At 52.2% G+C, this 19,817-nt stretch overlaps 1 long non-coding RNA gene across 1 annotated transcript; it reads right to left on the bottom strand.

Annotated features, from left to right (window-relative positions):
• Nucleotides 1-789: 789 nt before the first annotated feature.
• LOC119107835 (uncharacterized) lies at nucleotides 790-2,853 on the bottom strand. Its single transcript, XR_005095279.1, has 2 exons — nucleotides 2,746-2,853; nucleotides 790-1,838 (listed from the first exon to the last, which is right to left on the bottom strand). It is a non-coding gene; the product is annotated as an uncharacterized LOC119107835 (long non-coding RNA).
• Between the last annotated feature and the right edge of the window lie 16,964 nt (nucleotides 2,854-19,817).

Here is a 19,817-nt window from a genome sequence, read left to right on the forward strand (position 1 = left end):
TCATTCAATGCTGGGGAGGGGGGGGTGTCGGCGTCAGCGACGGTCTGCAAAGTTACGAAGATCAATTCAAAAACGGATTTTCGCGTGCATGCCGTACAACCTTGCACACGCGATGCCGATGTGACAGCACTGTCGCCCGCTTATGCAAATCGGTCATCTGCCGGTATTATCTCGTCATATGACACCCTTATGAAGCAGTACTAAATGAGGCTATCCGCACGGTTGCTTGGTAGCCAGGATACGTCGGCACGGCAAAATAATTGGAATTGCGCACGAAAAGTGCAACCGTGTGCATTTGATAGAACCGTTGTATTTCTATCAGCTGGCGCTACATCACACTTATCCACGCAATGCAGCCATTTTGTTCGCTCGCCCCGCTGACGGCGCGTTTCTCGATGCTGGATGACTATTCCGTGCTTTTGCGGTGGCCACATCATGGCTGCGTGGTTGTTCTGCAGTTACACGACCGTTCTGCGGCTGTGCTGAGGTTAGAGACGACCCTTCGATGTCTGTGCTGGGCTCGGACGTATATGATTTGCTGCTGTGCAAAGATGCGCACACGCGTTTCGGTACTTGTTACATCACGTATACTGACGTTGATTTGTCTGGGTTATCACCACTTTGTCTGACTGTTATGCCTTTTTGCATAGAACAGACACCCGTTTTTCGACATGTCCTGTCAAAGATACTTACCGTCTTTTACAGTGTGGTTATTTGACACTTGTCCTGCTATGCTGTTTCCTGCATGGAAGCCGTTTTGTCAAGGCATATCCTGTTGAGAATGTATCGTTCAGCACTTAAATTGCATATATTCACACGTGCACACGTGCATATATTCAAAACACCACAGTTTGGAGCAGTCAACAACCAAAATCAACAGATTCGCGTGACATCCTGTGGTTATAACATGTTTTGTGCAGACGCAGGTATAGTTCCCAAACCGGAATAGCGAATATGAAAACGGGTAACTGGTAGTGATACCAGCTCGGTCAAGTTGCGCACCGCAATACACACCTGAGTCCGAGTGCGAGCCGTGGCTAGTACCGGAGATATTGTGGTCTGCAGATGCCAAGTCGCATAACTCATGCGCACCGGTCCCTGTTCTAGAGTCGCGCACGCCCTTTGACACCTGCTACACGGTTCGCGCACGCACGTATCGCTGTAGTCTAGGTACTGGACCGATGCTGATGGGAAAATGCAAAAGGAAATTCCCTTGTTGCAGGAAAAGTGCACAGCTTGTGCGTAGGCCCCCACGAGGTACAATGTAGTGCAAGACGAGTACAAATTTCAGGGGAGTCTGTGAAAGCCACAAATACTATACCACATTAAACTCTTGACACTCGTTGACGTAACATGACGCACAAAAATAAGCCGCTCAGTTTTATTCCACCAGTACGTTGTGCGCCGAATGACTGCCAGCACACGTGCCTTTCGCCTGACTCCACACGTCCCTGACCTGACCTGGACGGACCGGCCAGGTCAGACCGACTGACTGACCAATCAGGTCGGCTCGATCGGTCACAGACAGGAGGTGCGAGTCTGAGGCAGACGATTTAACAGAGCAAACGCCAAAATGCCAGCCGTACACGCATGCCGCCCTGTCAGCCCGCGCATGCCTGCCATTGTTAATAATCAGCACGAAGAGCTACGCCAACAGAACTTGGTGTCGGGGTGCTTCTATCGGGGTTGGGCCGGGTCACGTGACCCCGCCGGCGAGCTGCCGGTCGTGACCGGTGAGGCGGCGGCTGGGCCGACCTCCGCCGGCAGTGGCTGGTGGCCCGGATGGGCGTCGCCTTCGAGGTGGGGCTGTTGCGGTCGCCTGCATGGCTCTGCTTCTCCTGCCGAGACGACGTCAGGGACGGTCATGATATCGAACCGAGAGAGGCGTGCGATCGGACCGAGAGGGGCGTGAGATCGGACCGAGAGGGGCGTGAGATCGGACCAAGAGAGGCGTGAGATCGGACCGGGAGAGGCGTGAGATCGGACCGAGAGAGACGTGAGATCGGACCGAGAGGGACGTGAGATCGGACCGAGAGGGACGTGGGATCGGACCGAGAGAGGCGTGAGATCGGACCGGGAAAGGCGTGAGATCGGACCGAGAAGGGCGTGATATCGGACCGAGAGAGGCGTGAGATCGGACCGAGAGCGATGTGAGATCGGACCGAGAGAGACGTGAGATTGGACCGAGAGAGACGTGAGATCAGACCAAGAGGGCGCAAGATCGGACCAAGAGGGGCGTAAGATCGGACCGAAACGGTCCCAGAAACCGAGCAGCAAATCTCGCCGAGCGTGGCGTGGGATCGGACCGAGGCGGTACTAGACAGGATCGTGAGATCAGACTGAAATGGTGAACAGTAGCTGCGAAAGGATGGCGCGTCTTTCAGGGATCCGGTTAGGCTTCTGCTCATACCTGACTGCATTGCAAACAGGTTGAACGACTGTCAGTGGTGTGCTGCTTGGTGTTTTTAGATATCTTCTGCATAAAATGAAAATGTGCTATGCAGTAAGTAAGCAGGTTGTAAATGCAAAACACAAGCGACGGGTGCAATTATGACGCACATTTGAGCGTTATCATCGTCATAGCAGAAGCCACAGCTCCGGGCAATGACTTCGGTCACTGTGTGGTCCTGAATTATGCACTACGTCCATCAGTCATGCCTCCTCAAATCCTTGAAAAATGCCCCAAGCGCAAGCATGGTTAGGCCTTTGAGATTAAAGTGTTCACGGGTCACACAGTCTACTGACCTTGATGACGGGACTCGGATGGCCGCCTTCCGGGTCCTGGCGCATGGCACCGTACGGCGGCGGCCCGGTGGTGCCCAGGGGCAGCTTGATGGCGTGCTCGTCCGACAGGCAGCTTGTAGAGCACCTCCCTCAGGCGCGCCAGAAGCCACAGGCCACCGTGCGCCAGGAACACGAGGAAGACGCTAAGGCTGACGAAGCCGCTGGTGGTGGCCGTGTTGCTCCAGTCGATGCCGTCGATCACGGACGAGCCGCTGGCCGTTGTGCCGCCGGCCATGACGTAGATGGCGTTGAAGACGATGTAGATGACGTGCAGGAAGAGCGAGTAGAAGACGTGCAGCATGTGCTTGGGCTGGTTGTGCACCAGATGGTCCAACAGGACGTACAACAGGCTGGTGAAGTAGCGGGCGGCACGGAAGGCGCCGCTGCTGTCGTCCTCTGAACCCGGCACGGCAGGGATAAGGTGTCGGCATCGGTCGGCCATTCACAGATAGAGATCGGTGCGATGGGCTCTCTAACCGCTATTTGAGGATCTTGCCCTGCTGGCCATGGTCTCTTAATACGATCTCCAGCCGGCCCTTTGGGCCTTCAAATCAGGTATTTAATCGTCGGTCCCGAAAAGCCCGAAGGGTCTTATGCACCCCTGCCTGCGCCACCGGTAAGAGGATGAGTTGGGATGGATTTGTATAGGTATGGACAGGACGATTACGAAATATCTGGTAGATATTTTACCAAATGCTACCAGAAACAATGTCGCTGCTTGTGTTTCTCTCAGCTGCAATGGGCTTTGTTTGCACTAATTGTGCGTTATAAATGCAAAATAAAAATAAGTGTGTAAATGGTTTTGAAACTCGTCCATAATTTAGAATCTAAGCGCTTTGGAAACGCAATTGAGTGGTTAACAGGCGGGTGCAGCTAATAAGCAATAGGCTGCGATGCGTATCGGTGCAGTTCTCTGGGTGGCGGGCTGGTTGGGTAAAGAAAATATTAGCCGTGAGGACGTGCAGTGGCGATTGTAGAAGGCCGGCAGTCAGGAGTCGCTGGCCGACTGGCCAACTCGACTCCACTGTAGACTTAACGCGCTGCTGTGAGAGCTGGTAACTAAGCTTGGTTTGATGTGAATGATATCGGTAGGTCAGCGCCGTCGTGGCAACGATATTGTACCCTTGGGTGGAAAACTACAAGGAAGAAAAATCTCTTTTTTCACATCTGGTGTACCAAGCAGTGCCCGTCTCAAAGGCTGAGTCTCAGCTCATGGGATATGCTGCGATATCACTTACCGATGAAGGCGACGTTAACGGTGACGACGGCGAACACGCCACTGACGTTGGTGAAGAACCACTGAATACCATACAAGAACCGGAGCAGTGGGTTAAAGCTGATCTCCTGCAGAACGTATGCTCCCGGGACCGCGGTTCTTCCTGCAACATGCGGGCAGGAGAAGGATTTCAAACGATGAAATATTGCGACTGAGTTGCTCACCGAACGTCGCTGATTGAGCTCTGTAAAGTTCTCAAATGACATAGGGTTCCGCCTGCCACCAGGAAGTCATGTATGTTATATCCACTTCTATAACAGGTTAATGTATCTCCGCATGCATGACGAAGAGATAACGCATTGCAGTGCTTAAGAGTGCCATACATTTGTCATCTTTGAACGTTGTTCACGCAGATACGCATAAGCTTGGTCAGTTTTGTTTCGGTAATCGCATCACGCTTACCACCCTGGGATGGTTAATAAGACCTATTAAAGGAAAATAAAAACACAATGAAACTCAGAGGTTTTGCACGTCCTCAACGGCTTTTCACGTTTTTCCACCAAAAACATTTTTTCTAATTTTGTTTTTCCAAAGGCCTTTTCCAAGGAATCCTGGATGCTTTTGCAAATATATTCTTAAAGTGAAAGTATGCTCAAATTTTCATCTCTCATGGACCACAACCCGGCACGAGTCTTAGAGAGCTTCTTCTTATAGGTTGGCCTTGTGACCAGAAGTGCTCGGATGCACAGGAAATACGGGCGGCCAGGGACAGCCGGGATGAAAAACCCAAGCGTAAACAACACTGACGTCACACCGCCACATGACAAACAAATGAGAAGCCTACCGCGGAATACACATGACAACGCGCATATGCAAATAAACGACCACTGCTAACTCCACAAAACTCAGGGCAAACGCATATTTTGCAGCAGTGCAAGCTACCCAAACCTGAATTTATCCAAAAAATTCGATGGAAGATACGTATTTCAATGTGGGAACATGGAAAAAGGAGAAGAATGGAAAAGGGAAACACATCGTGGGGCCTGGCCGCTCGGCCGAGCGTTCAGCATTCTCATAAGACGGTCTTGACGCATGACTGCAGGGCGAGACCGTGCCCATCTCCCGGCTTTCACAGCGGATGTGCATGGTCAAAAAGTGCGTATGCCAGCTTAAAATCGCTTTTTGGTGGGCGCCAAATTGCCCCAGCAGACGGCCGGTCACCGGGTCACCGCAGGGGCGTAGGAGTTGGGCTAAGCCTCCCAGTCCACACAGGCGCCAATTTCGACAGAATCCCATCACCGGAACGGGACGTTACCGAACGCCGCAGTGGCATAACGGATCTGCCTGCTGGTCAAACCAGACCGAGGCGGCCCCCGCTGGTCTTGTGTCATAGCCGTGCTACTCTGGGTCCGCTATTCTGGAGCGGTGGTCGATCAGCCCCCGGTGGTGGCCGTGGGACCCCTGTGCGCTGACCTGGTGGACGTTTCCGCAGCTTCCACAGCTGGTAGTGGCAGGTGTGTGCAGCTTGCAGCACCACGTCAATCATCACGAACAGCTTGCTCCAGTTGGTGATGTGGATCAGCCAGCGGGAGCGCTGCCGATGCGGGCTCAGGTGATACGATACGGGCAACTGGGGCACTCACCGGGTGCAGATTCCTCATCTGCCCGTGGAGCTAAGTCATTGCTTAATTTTCAGCTTGCTCAGAAACAGCATATGCGACAACTCATGGCCATTTAGGAACAGTATAATTCACCAGCCACGGGAAAATTTCCGGACATGACGAACATGATCAGCAAGTACTGACCCAGACCCGGCCGATAACCCCCGAAAGGGAAGGCATACCGCAGCACCTGACAAGTGATACCACATACAGCCAGCATTACCTGACCCAGAGCCGGCTAATAATCCCCAACGGGAAGGCATACCGCAGCACCTGACAAGTGATGCCACATACAGCCGGCAGTACCTGACCAGGAACGGCATATGTCGCCATGTCGATGACAGTCCAGACGAAGAAGAAGCAGGCGACTGCCAAGCGATAGCAGAGATATCCCGTGCTCTTCCGGCCAGGGTATTGCCACTGGAAACAAACCGCCTCGATGTCGTTGGCACGCTGCTGTGTCGCTGCGCTGATCACCGCTCGCCATTCATTAAAGTTGTGGTTATGGGTATTAATCAGGCGCGGTCGTAAGCAGTCACGATCCTTGAGCCAAGACATCAGAAGCGCATTTCAAGACGGCAACAGCTACCGGTGAGTATGTAAGAAAAGTCCAGCCGAGGATAACCCAAGCTGCTCGTACTGCGCGTCCACAAATGTTTGACGGCCTGGTTGGCAGACGCTATCACCACCACTACATATGGCAAGACGCTATCATTGTCTGGCCAGTTCGCAAAGGGCAAGTCTGCTACTTACCCGAGTGGTGACGAAACGCCATGGCTCCTTGTGCCAAAGGCTGAGGTCGTGGCACGTCAGTGAACACCTGCACATGCTGGTCTTACATCAGGGCTGGTCTCGATGAGCAGAGCTGGAACGTTTCAGCCCCCTACAAAGGCTCGTCAGGGTGGTTATGAGCACACAAGGAGGCACGGGATCAGGCACGTATGACTAATGATGCACATTCTAACGGTTTGCACTTCTTTGAATAGGAACCATGGATGGGATTGACTCAGGAAACAAACCCCGAATGCAACCGGCAAAGTTCTGTCCATTAACACATACCAGATATATAAATACATACGTTGGTCGAGGTCTAAAATATGTTTGGACCATGTCCTTTCCAGCTACTTTGACATGATTTTCAAAGTTTCTGATGTCCTGCCCTAGAACTCAGTTAGCGCTATTTGTGTATTGGTTGACATTTCTGTGTCTTCCCGCAAGGAAGTCAATACGCATACATTTTTTTGCAAACGAATGTGCAAAAGACATAACTCAGACATGCGCGCGACCTTACCTGCCTTGCGTCGACGGACGGTGTTGCTACTGTGCTGCCCTGGCCACCGCACACCGTGTGCGGGACAAGTTGACGGTCGCCCTCGGCGCAGTGCACAGGTGTCGGCTGCGGCCGTCACGGCGCGAGAGGGGCTGCACCTGTGCAGACCACCTCCGGACGACGGCCAATATCGATCGGTCCCGAGACCGCGGCCCGCTCCGCGCCCGTGACGCGACACCGCGGCCCGCTTCTCGCCCGTGACGTGACACCGCGGCCCGCTCATCGCCCGTGAAGTGACACCGCGGCCCGCTTCTCGCCGGTGAAGTGACATCGAGGCCCGCTCCTCGCCCGTGACGTGACACCGAGGCCCGCTCCTCGCCCATGACATGACACTGAGGCCTGCTCCTCGCCCGTGACGTGACACCGCGGCCTGGTCCTCGCCCGTGGCGCGACACCCGACACCGTCTATCGAGAGGCTGGTGCAGCAGGTCGTTCAGCTGAGCCGTGGCCCGCAGTAATCGGCAGTTATCCGCGGTATCCGGGCAATGCATTTATGTACTACAATCTTCCACATATGAGGGAATCCCTGTCAGGCATATGCTGGAAGTACTGTATTGTATTGCACAAATCGGCACATGCAAACGCAACACTAGCTATTAAATATATCAAGGATTTGACGCTTTTCATAACGTGAACGGATTAGCGGGGCCCATGCGTCGGGGCCCCCGGATAACTAAGAGATTGACGTCGTGTTGTTATGTTATTCAGTGACAACACTGCACTAGACAAGGCCAAGCATTGCCTACCCCCTAAAATGGTCGTCTTTCCGTTAACACATGGAAATGCTAATGAAACCATTCAAGTTCAAGTTCTTTATCGGCGAATCATTCCAACAAGAAGACAGTTGTTCTTAATGTCGGTTTTGGGGGACACTCTGGGGTGTGTAAGAGAATGATGGCAGTAAAAGTGCAATATCAAAAAAATGACTACACCACGACCACGCTTGTGCATTTTGAATTATTCCGTCCTTCACGCGCACGTCGCCAAAAACGTGGTCACTTATCGTCAAAGCATATTACAAAACGGCCCGCACACCGTCCAGTCTGGCGCGGAACTCCTCGCGGGTGCGGGAAACGGTCATGGCCGGCGGCAGGCGGCTCAGCGGTGAGGACGCGAGATACGGAAAGGCCCTGCGCAACTCCACCAGGCGGGAAGCGGCAAGTCAAGGGTGCCCACCGCTGCCGCCCGGCTGGCACGCTTGCATACAGCAGTACGTGGGGTGAACAGGGCCGGGTCACCACCCAAGCTTGCGAGTCACTGAAGGACCTGAATACAGCAAGGCTGTCACGGTGGGTGACAAGGTCATTATCACTGTGCCAGCCCAGTGCTTGAACAGTCGCCGTCATTAAATCTCACCGACGAGCATCGATGACGATCCTGACCCCAAAATTCAACATCTCTTGCACTCTGTTTAGGTGGCACGCTGCAGCCCCACCCCAGACAGAGACGCCGAAGTGGGGCTGATGGGGGTTATGTAGGACTGGATAAGGAGTTTACGAACCTTGGGAGTGAGATGGTGACGAGCTTTATGCAAGCAGTGCTGTACTTTAAAAACATGGGATCCGCACACCTCCAAGAGCGCGAGAACCAGGAGGCTGTGAGGTCATTTTCACCCCCAAACTTGAAAGCCGGGGGGAGGGCCAACTTGGAGGGTCTGTGGAAGAAAATTTTTGTTATGTTAAGGGCCGATTCTGAACTGTAAAGAAATTGCTGCGCAGGCCTGCAAAAGCTCATTCTGTGACTTGTCGAGGGCTTATTCTGGCCTATGTAAGTTTCCTTTTATCCGACAGAAGGCACTTCCGAGCCTGAAGAGTGCCAATGCTGACCTATAGAAGACCCATTATTGATTATGGAGGGCCTATTCTGGCCTGAACAGGCACATTCTGATTTGTAGACTCCCATTGTTGACTGGAGGTCCCATTCTTGCTTGTTGATGGCTCATTCTGGCTTTTAAAGGACCCGTTCTAGTCTTAGGAGGACCCACTTTGGCCTATGGAGGGCCTATCATTGACCTTGGAAGGCTTATGCCAGCCTGTAGAGGGCCGATTCTAACCCGTGAAAGGCGTATTATCGACTGTGGAGGGTCCATTCTGGCATGCGCAAGGTCCCACTCAGGCTGGCAGAGGGCCCATCATTGACTGTAGAGTGCCCATTCTGGTTTGTAGAGAAGTCATTATTGGTTGTGGATGGCCCATTCTGGCCTGTACGGGGCCATTCTGACCAGTCGAGGACCCATTATTGGGTTAAAGATTCCATTCGGGCTTGTAGGGGACCCGCCGCCTAATCCTAGGTGGCCCATTTGGGCATTTTGTAGTTAACCCCCTCTCAACATGAACATAGTTCCCAAGAGTAATTCCCGTGCAGAAAAAGATACTTTCTCTCCTTTAAAAGGTCTCTCGGTAAAATGTATTTCTGTAGTAAACCCAGCACATTCACGAATGGCGAAGGGCTTGGCTTTTGTCAACCAATGCCAAGGTGAAAGGATTAATTTTTCAGGGATTGTGGAGTGCCGAGAACGAGGGTTGATTTGATGGCATTCATTTGAGGGAGTGAAATGTGAGGTGGGATTGATGCAAACAACGGGTTGGATCATACATACGACGTGCGGCACAACATGATGCAACGCACAATCGGATCAAACAACGTTCACATGAAGCTCGCAGATAAGTGCTCCATGCTCAGTGTTGAGCATTCGTGCCTTTTAACAACAACAATAATGATGATTTGGGGGCAGGGTCACAAGCAGAGGGCCGGTGTCCTTTGGGTCCCTAGTGGTCCCAAGGACCACTACGACCAGCAATGAAGGGCTCAACTTAGAGCCCGAGGGGGTGACTGAAGGTCCTAGAAAGGAAACCCAGCCAGCAAGATGGGGGTCGTCGAATGTCAGTCAGAGGGTTCGTTGCACTGATCAGGAATCCACTTACAACAATCAGAGCACTCAACCCGTTTGGGGAGGGGGAGGGGGGGGAGGCACCATTAGCAAACAGCCGACATCTGTGCACGTGCGTCGATCCCGTGTTAACCTGTGGGCCCACTTCTCAGCAGCAACAAGGCCAGGACCGTGAAGTTCAGTCAGACGACCAGGACGAAGGTGACCAGGACGAAGGTGACCAGGACGAAGGTAACCAGGACAAAGGTGACCTGGACGAAGGTGAGCTGGGCGAAGCTAACCGGGACGGACGTAACCAGGACAAAGGTGATCAGGACGAAGGTGACCTGGGCGAAGGTAGCCAGGACGAACATGACCAGGGTGCAGGTGGCCAGGACGAAAGTGACAAGGATGAAGGTGATCAGGACAAAGGTGATCAGGACGAAGGCTCAGTTAGGACGAAGGTGGAAATCTTCCGTAAGGCCGGGCCTTCCCGGGCCTGGGTCAGTCCTGTCCTATCCTGTCTTGAACAAAACACACAAGCATACGCTGGCCAGGACAGGGCGGGTTTTGTGTTTATCTACTGTCTAGTTTAGTTTACTTCTAGTAGTTCTGGTATCTAGTATCAGTAGCTCTACCTACTGTTTAGCTCCTGACCGTCTAGTCATTTGTCCTATGCCCTCTGTACTCAAACCTTTGATCTCTGCCCTCTGTCCAAGTCCTTTGCATTCTGTCCTGCCCTGTTCTCTGTCGTGAACTACCCTTCATCCTGCTGTTTCGTTTGTGCCGTCCTGTCCCTTACCGTCCCGTCACGTACCGACGCTTCCGGCATCTGGTCCTGGCGCTAGGAAAACACCAGCACCTTATCTCTGATGTCGGTGCATACGTCGCGGTAGCCTATATCGATTGCCGCAGCACCGTTATTTGCATGATGAGTGAAAATGATGTGTAATTTTTATTTTCGTTTGATGCTCACGACGTTCGCCAAAAAAGGTTACGTAGTCTGAAACACGCATTGGGAAAAATGGACTCATACTAGATGGTTTGTTTGAAATTTATCTCCGAAATGCGGAGCCTTCTACGTTCTAGCCCCAACAGTACGTTGTATCTCTGACATCTTATGATCTTATCATGTAATCGCAGAATTCACACGATAATTGGCAATCCTGGTCAACTCCACTCAGACATAGATTTGACATGTATGACATGCTTGATATTGTTACAGGGACTTGTAGAATACAATTAGAAATCATCGAAATCTTGAGCCACTTCAGAGCAACTGAAACCACTAATTTCAGACCAATATCAATGCCCGTACAGATGCAAGATTGGCCGTAGAGCTGTGTAATTAGGTGGAGCGAGCGAACGTTTTCTTGTCCGTTGAGAATGTCACGACGTCATATTTTTCAAGAGTCATGTCAGCTCAGGATGCGAGCATACCAGGCCAATGTCAGGCCAGCTCATCTGGCGCAGTTGTTCTGATTTTCCGGTCGCCCGTTGTAATAAGTCATGAGTTTGGAGGATTATGTTTTACTTATATATTAAGTCGGTATTTCTTCGGCCGTCTCTCGCTGACTTGACGCAACTAGATAATTGAATTTATCTTGGCCTTGATCGCCGCATGGCTAATGAAATGCCAGGCTTTGAGTGACGTTATTGCGACGTCACGGATTCCTGGGTGACCTTGAAATAGCCTCCCCGTAATAGTCTGCACATCTTCGCGGGTGTGTAGCTCAGAAACCAGAGGGGCTTAGGTCTCAAGAAGGGCAGGACTGCGAACTGCACCGTATGATTTTTAAGATGGCTATTTCAGTTCAAAACCCCATACAAGGTGGGACACTCTCTTCAATGTACGGAATAAACATCAACAACAGGAACGGTCGGGTGATCGCGGCGTGCTTCCGGGATTACGTCATTAGGCGCTTTAACCGCGATATGAGGTGGCGGTGCCGGCGGCTGACACTGCGGAGGAGGCCCCTTATTAGAATGACATTTCCGGCGGCCATTTTGTTTTCTTCTTTTCGGGCGAGGTGCCCCGATTTAATCCGTATGACTTATGCACAAGCCCTTCGTTTTTATCTATGCTATACACCGTTCATCGCAGTTGGAAATTCAATAAAACAAAATGCATAAATTGCCAACTCGCCCACAGATGGACAGAAGCAAATCCCACTTAATCCCAGGCCTTACGACCAGCACATGCCCTGCCCTGGACGAACCGTGCACCTGCCCTATATATGCCCCCATTGGTCTGCAGTTGACAGGAACGTATGATTTTTTACAGCACTGAGGAGCTGTAAGAGCTCGCTCATTGGCACGCATATATGCATGCATATAAAGCTTCTACCAAAAACGTGGGCTCGTGCATGAATATCGTGAATTAAACCGCACAGTTCGGAGAGGGCTTGATGGAACTCCTCATCGGTATGAACATGGAACTCATTAAAACGCCAAGCATTGGCGCAGCGACGCTTGGAATACCCTACTAGGCTTTTTTTAAAAAATGCGGACATTAAAAAAAACTAAAGTTTGAGTACTGTCAGGCTGCTAACCAGAGATTAACAAAACTCTGTAGGGTCTGCTTTACCCGAAATGTAAATGAAGCGTAAAATTACGAAGGCGCGTAACACGCAAGAGTACTTGATTAAACATAATGGAATGAGCGAGCTTCTGTGGTATGAGGCAGGATACGCTGAAAGTCACAAGATCCTCGACGCCAAATAAAGACGCCGTCAATGGCTCCCTGTCGGCGGAGAGAGATGTCGAAGGCCCGACCGAAAGCCGGTAAGAGACACCGCCTCCAAATCTCCCGTTTCCCGAACCAACAGCCGTTACTGCAACAAGGGCAAGGTGCGTCGCTGGGAGGCCCTGGGCCTCATGTCGGACCGACAGGCGGTCGATCGGCGCCGACATGCTGGCGAATCGTGATGGTGTGGGACGAAGAAGTGGTAGCCAGCGCACAGACACCTGTTCGGCTGTGCACTACGGCTGTCAGGCGAGCTTGTTGAAGCCGGCCACAGGGATACTTTCTACCCACCCTGGAGCACCTCGTATGTCACAATTCTAAGAAGACGATGCACAAAGTCCGGTGTCGTTTAGGAGCGCCCAGTGAGTCCATTACAATCGTGCAGCGACGGGAATGCAAAGTATCATCAAGAACGCATGGATATGCATGATGAGCACTAACAGAGGCAACTCACACTGGGGTACCTGCACGAGTACACGGGACTGACGAGGCATGAACATGCCGATGAGAAGGTTATAATTAAGTCCCGTTTAAGACATTTGGTAAGTCAAAGGGGCGCGTGGAAGCGCATGAGGCGCGGCCCCTACTAGGGAATCCCCAAGCGCGCAGGCATAGTTCCAGTCGTCGCCGGCATGGTGGTAATGGCGTGGGACGCTGCAACGACGGCCATGTAGACGTGGGCACGCAGCAATGTGTATCACTGCGCGCAAGCGTCTTCACATGCTTATCTACCACACCGCGAATGACGATAACTTAGCCACGAAACTTCGAGGCTGACGGCTACACTGACCACGAGGTGAACCACTCGGAGGAGTTTTCACAGCTGCAGGGATAGTTGATCCCGTCCTGCAAACCATAGCTATAGTTTGTCACAGCTGTGTACTGCAGGTGCGTCGCGACAAAGCACTTCCGGAGTTTGTCATGACTGCTGAGCTCTTGCCACGACATGGAGTACACCTGCTTTTTGCTCGGCGTGGCGTATACGTATCTGGCAATCCAAGTATTACTATCCGAATAATAAACATTCGTATCATGTAGAAAGTCAGATAATTGATCTAATGTCTATACCACTCATCTAGCCATCTAGTAACTTGCGTGCTGTCGCTCGTGGGGATTGAGGGGGACGACAGTGTCACGTCAGCAAGGAGATACCGAGGACCCGACCCGAGGACATAATCCCCTACATCCGAAACCATTCCGGTGTGTGTTGCAAGTTTTTCCAAATTTAGTCCAAACGTTCTAGCTACATTGATTTCTGGGATCGGCTTTCACGCGAAGCAGTAGTTATCGTGTGAATGCTCCGATCCTCACCAACACCATCACCACCACCACGCCATGTACGATCGTGACATTCCAGTTCATCTACATACATTAGCTGAGAGCGCTCACGTGCCGCAATGCTCGACACAGTGCGTTTTGGTGCATCATGCTGAACGCAAGTAACAAAGACAAAGATCCTTCAAAATGCTTTGACAAAGGCTACCTTTTGCCTATGTCGGTACCAGCTTACCTATATGACGGTGCACGATGACGACGCACGAGTCGGTGACCTGCCACACGTATCGGGTCGTGTCCAACCATGTCGCGTGTGCAGCCTCCCTGAGCGTTCCTTGTGCCGTGGACCGCAGGACCGTCTGGTGCTGTGACTGGTGATTGGTGCTGCGGACGTCAGGACCGTCTGGTGCTGTGGCTGATGACTGGTGCCGTGGACCGCAGGACCGTCTGGTGTTGTGGCTGGTGATTGGTGCTGCCGGACTCCCAGGTGGACCGCAAAGCCAAAGCTCAAGCTGACTTCAAAAGCCGACCGTTTTAGGCGGCAGCTGGGCGGGGCACGCACCCCGCACGGGCAGCAGTCATGACATCCGCATTCTACCGTGGTATCGCATCCAACACGGGCTGGGGTGGGGAGCACAGGATCTGTGAACCATGCGGAAGCTTAGCGTGTGCAGAGCGGATGTTGATGACCTTTGGAGGTCGCTGCGCGAACCCGGAACACGGAACACAGCGCGGCGATTTACGGAAACTATCACGCAACACTCTGAAAACCGCTTTATTTTTTTGCGCGCTTTCTAGAGGTGTACTTTCGAGGAGTGAAGTTACAAAAAAAATAATAAAGAGAACCAAGTAGAGTCATATTCACGGACACAAATGTTTAAAAGAAAGGTAGATCGCTGTCAGAGCTAGCGTTCATATGTGCGCATGGGACCAGCTTACGCAGACGCGTTGTCATGAATCGGTGCGTCGAGTGCTCACGTGCCAACGAGCAGTGCCGTTAAAGAGAACCACGAACATATGCATGACATGGCGCAAGCGTGCGTGCACGTCATCGTTTGACATTTGACCGACTAATTGGCAGATACCGGAAGCGCTATATGGCTGGGTCTATCATCCTTTAAACAGTTCAACGTTCGCAGCGATTTACTAATGTGGCCGACTGAGAAATTCAGAGGCAATGCATTCTCCTCAGATCCGCACTCATGCATATTTCACTGTCAGTAACGGCGAGGGCAGGGACAGCCACTGTCATAGGCGGTCCACATCACTCGGCAGGTGCTATCATGCTGCATACTAAACAGTCGAATGTTGGCAGCTATCAGCGAATGCGGGACCGATGTGGGAAAGCAGCGCCAGCTGATTGACTGTTTACAAGGCACAACACACGAAGCCACGCGATCACTCCAGCTGAAATGATTGCAAGATAAGGACGTTAGCATTAGATAAGGACGTTAGCAAGATAAGGATTGCAAGATAAGCTTGTTTTGTTTTTGTTTTCGGAGACCATGCCATTCTTTCTATGAGCTCTGGACGAGCCCGTTGACGGTGACTTCATCATACAGCTGTTCATTCCACTGGGTGGCGCCGTTGATACACAATAAACATTGCTATTCGGGCAGGGTCGGACTTAAAATTTGTGAGTAAACCTCTGTAACAATATAGCAGGTTTCTCATAGCGTAAAAAAGGTTATAAAAGCTTACAAAGCTTACAAAAGGCTTAAAAAACTTGTATAAAGCTTATAAAATACAGAGGCACATGTCGTCATTATTGGCCAAGCTAGCGATGACTACGCGATGATGTCATGAAATATTCAGGAAGATATCTTTGGTATCGTATAGCATGCTAAGACGGGATATCTGAAACAATGTACATCAGAGTATTTATTCACGGCGCTTGGTTACTCTTTAGTGTGAAGATAGGGCACAACACGCGGAAGATGTGCATGATACAAATTCTTCTTGCACTTGGCATAACATTGGCCCATATCCCTTATCCCAGGCCTTCTAACGCTTTCATCCACGCACGCCTTGTAAGTCGGAGACTCGAACCCAGAGGTAATGAAGCATTTGTGGGTGCAATAACCATATGCAGGTCAGAAGCAGGTGCAATAACCGTTAAAGTGGCCTCGACAACAACTTCACCTGCTGTCTGAGCCCCCATTTGTCTGTATAAAAATGACCCCATATTGCCACGCATAAAGGATCAGTTGCGTTCCCGTAAAGTTTTCATTATCACGGCGGTGGCTGCCAGCAGCTAGCAAGGGATAGTAGTGCATTTACTACAGAGCTGCAGTGGCTGTACTTACCACGTTAAATGCTCGCATGTCAATTCGAGACACAAGTTCTGCCCAACAACTAAGCTGTGCGAAGGCCGGAAAACAAACGATCCTCAATCGATAGCCAAACGCGCTCACTACGTCACTATAACGTGTGACGACAAAACGATTACCAGGAACGCAATAGACAAAATCCAACTGCTAAGTGAACACTACTAAAGTGCAATGCACGATAATGGACTCAAAGCCTGCGCCGCCACGCTGCGCGGCCGGCGGGCGGCGCACGGCAGGCCGGCCGGGTGGTCGGCCGTGGCTGCAGAGGACCGCCGGCCAGGAAGCGGCCGTTCGGAAGCGGAAGGGCAGCGGCGGGGCGCGCCAGGCAGCGCCTGGGGCGACCTTCAGCCGGCGGCGAGCGCCCGGTGCCGCGGCGGGCCGGGCACACGGCCGGCGGCCGGCTGCCGAGCAGGGCGCGTATAAAGCGGCGCGGCGCCCGGTCAGCGGCATCAGTCTCCGCCGTCCCCTCCGCCTCAGCAGTCCACAGCAGCGGCATGCAGCTCGTTCGCCTCCTGCTCGCCCCGCTGGCGCTGGCCGCAGCGGCCGCTGCGCTCAACCTGGCCGACGTGCCCTGCGGCAAGCAGGCGGCCGCCACCAAGATCGTGGGCGGCGGCGCGGCGCGGCCCGGCCAGTTCCCCTGGCTGCTGTCGCTACAGCGCGACCAGCAGCACTGGTGCGGCGCCACGCTCGTCAACAAGTGGTTCGCCGTGACGGCCGCGCACTGCCTGAAGACGGTGCCGGCCGACCGGTTCAGCGTGGTGGCCGGCGAGCACGACCTGACCAAGACGGATGCCAAGGAACAGCGGCTGCCAGTGAAGGCTATTGCGCTGCACCCGGGCTACACGGTGGGGAAGTTCCGGCACGACCTGGCCGTGCTGCGTCTGGCCCGGCCGGCCGTCTGGGGCCGGCGCGTCCAGCCCGCCTGCCTGCCGGACGCGGCCGCCGCGCCGCCCGCCAACCGCACGGCCACCGTGGCCGGCTGGGGCTGGCTGGCCGAGCCCGAGAACGGCGGCCAGCGCGCCGACGTGCTGCAGTCGGTGGCGGTGCCTGTCATGGGGCCGACCGAGTGCACCGCCTGGTTCCGCGACGCCGGCAAGCGCAACAAGCTGCGGGAGGGCCAGCTGTGCGCCGGCTTCAAGGAGGGCGGCCGCGACGGCTGCCAGGGTGACAGCGGCGGCCCGCTCCTGCTGCCGGAGCAGGGCCGCGCCACGCTGGTGGGAGTCGTGTCGGCCGGCATCGGCTGCGGCCGACCCAGTCTGCCCGGCGTCTACACCGACGTCTCCCACTACAGCGACTGGCTGGTCGAGAAGATCAAGTAGGCCGTATTACAGTGTATGGAGGAGGCCTGCCTCGTTTGGTATCATCGACACGGTATTATGACGCTTTTGCGCAGCCTATGGTCGATTTAATTCACCAGAGGCAGTGCATGTAGGAATTCAGTGCGATGGAGACATGCATGTCCTATTTATGAGTCTGATTATGATAGATATCCGCTATACTGGTACCGATGCACTGATAACCTATGGTTCACCGTACCATGGTAGCAAATAGCTAAGTGTCTCTTGCGTGGATATTATCACCACGGGGCATTGCAGAGACGAGGATTGGATCTCATGAACCGTTATAGTCGACTTTAGTTTTGTGTCATCATTGCGAGCTGTGATCAGTAATGGAATATTTATTCAGTTTATGCTGAGCAGGCGTTTCACACACAGCAGTTTGTCGTGCACGCACTAGCAATGCACTAAGGTACGCAATGGTGTGGTGGGTTGTGTGTTGTATGGGCGTCATCTTGCACAAAAGCACCTTTTTCCATCACTCGTCATCTCATTAATACTGAGAGCTAGTCAGTGTTCGAACCATGCAGCATATGTCCTCGCACGTGACAGCGGAGTTGCATGTGCCGAAAAATAAAAGCGCAGCGATCCACATCTGTTTCCGGTCATCATCCAGAGACGACGGGCAGCAAGCAACCTCTGCTGCTCTGAAAATAGACTCTGCGCTACAACAGAGTCTATTTTTAGAACAAAGCACTGGGAAAGGAGGGAATTTGCGCAAGCCGAATATCAGGTAACGTAAAAGCAAGGTCTGAGTGTTTCGCAGACCTTGCTGCTATAACCACAGTTGCACACAGGCGCCGGCCGCAAGTACCAAATTTCAGCCCGCTGTCTATCTATCACAAGCCACCAATGGCAGATGTTCTCCGCCATTCGCCAGCCAGGAATTGCAGCTGGTCACGTGCAATCGCACAGACCAATAACCAGCAACCATATCCCAGGCTCTCCATAAATCAGATCCCGCAAATTCGGTCCGACAGCCAGCCGGCACGCAATCACACGCCTCCAAACGCCAATCGCAGCTGGCAGCCGACGGTGTGGTTTGATACGTTTCCTATCATGGAGTAACATTATCGACAAAACCTCGTTTGTTTTGCATGGCTCAGTGTAGCGGCGCTGGACTCGTGACTCGGTTGTTAAGGTTTCGGACACCGGCGCGGCGGTGCTCGTCCGATTGCGGATGCAGTTTTTGGCTCGGACAGGAAATGTATCATCTGCACATTGAAAATATTACCTACAGATTGCACCCATTGACAAGGGCTTGAATATTTCGCCGTCGTGGTGCAAATACTTTTCCCAACTGAAAATAGAGGTTGGTTCATTAAAGCCTTCGAACACTTCGCAGCGTTTAGATTGGCTCTTCTAAGCAATCGCGGGTCTCGCGACGCTGCGACGCGACTTGCAAGGGTATTTCCTACGGAATCAAGGCGGCTAGATGAGTTTCAAGGACGCTGGCGACTGGATGAGCCCATTGGAGCATTTTGTAAGTTTTAGATGCATGTCAGTGATATCCATGTTAGGCACAGTTCGGCAATTATAGGTTTCGAATTATACATTTCAGTTCGGCAATTATAGTGTTCGGTCTCACCAAGGCATATTTACTATGATCCCTGAGATGTCGGCACATTTGGTGCATAGGTTTTCCTAGACTCCATATGATGTCCACGATCTTTGCTAACTTTAGCTTTCTAGCTCACATAGGTCACGACATATAATCATCGTAGTTTGAGGATCATTTGGAAAGTGAGAGGGGAACAGAGTGCTAATTTGTGCAATTACCACTTACATCCGATAAAACTAGCACATCGTGTGAAACCGGATGATATGCTCAGCCGTGAGCAATGATAAAGACCAACTATAATTTGTTTCAACCCTGTGACCTTGCTTCTTTTTACTACATCCATAACCCTTCCAAGACGTTCTTTTGTAATAACAAATCACTGAAAGATGACCAGTTCATTCTATGAGTGATGCATACAGTTGCTTGCATCCCCGACCTTGTAATGTGTATCTGATTGAATAATAAGGTCATACCATGACCTTGAAATGCCGCTGGCGATTTGGCGTGCAACATAGCTCACATGGATATTATTTGAAAGACCGCCGGCTACATGTTGTTGATTCCTTGAAGTATGTGGAGGTCACATAGGTCACCTGCCAGTCAGTGACTTGACCTTGGACGGTAGTTAAAAATGCAATGTTGTATCTAGTGAACATAGGTTATTCTAGTGATACATTTTAGCTAAAAATTATCGCTGATAAAAGCGCA

Source organism: Pollicipes pollicipes, unplaced genomic scaffold (genome assembly GCF_011947565.3).
Source record: "Pollicipes pollicipes isolate AB1234 unplaced genomic scaffold, Ppol_2.1 Scaffold_6686;HRSCAF=7923_pilon_pilon_pilon, whole genome shotgun sequence".
Classification (NCBI taxonomy): Eukaryota; Metazoa; Arthropoda; class Thecostraca; order Pollicipedomorpha; family Pollicipedidae; genus Pollicipes; species Pollicipes pollicipes.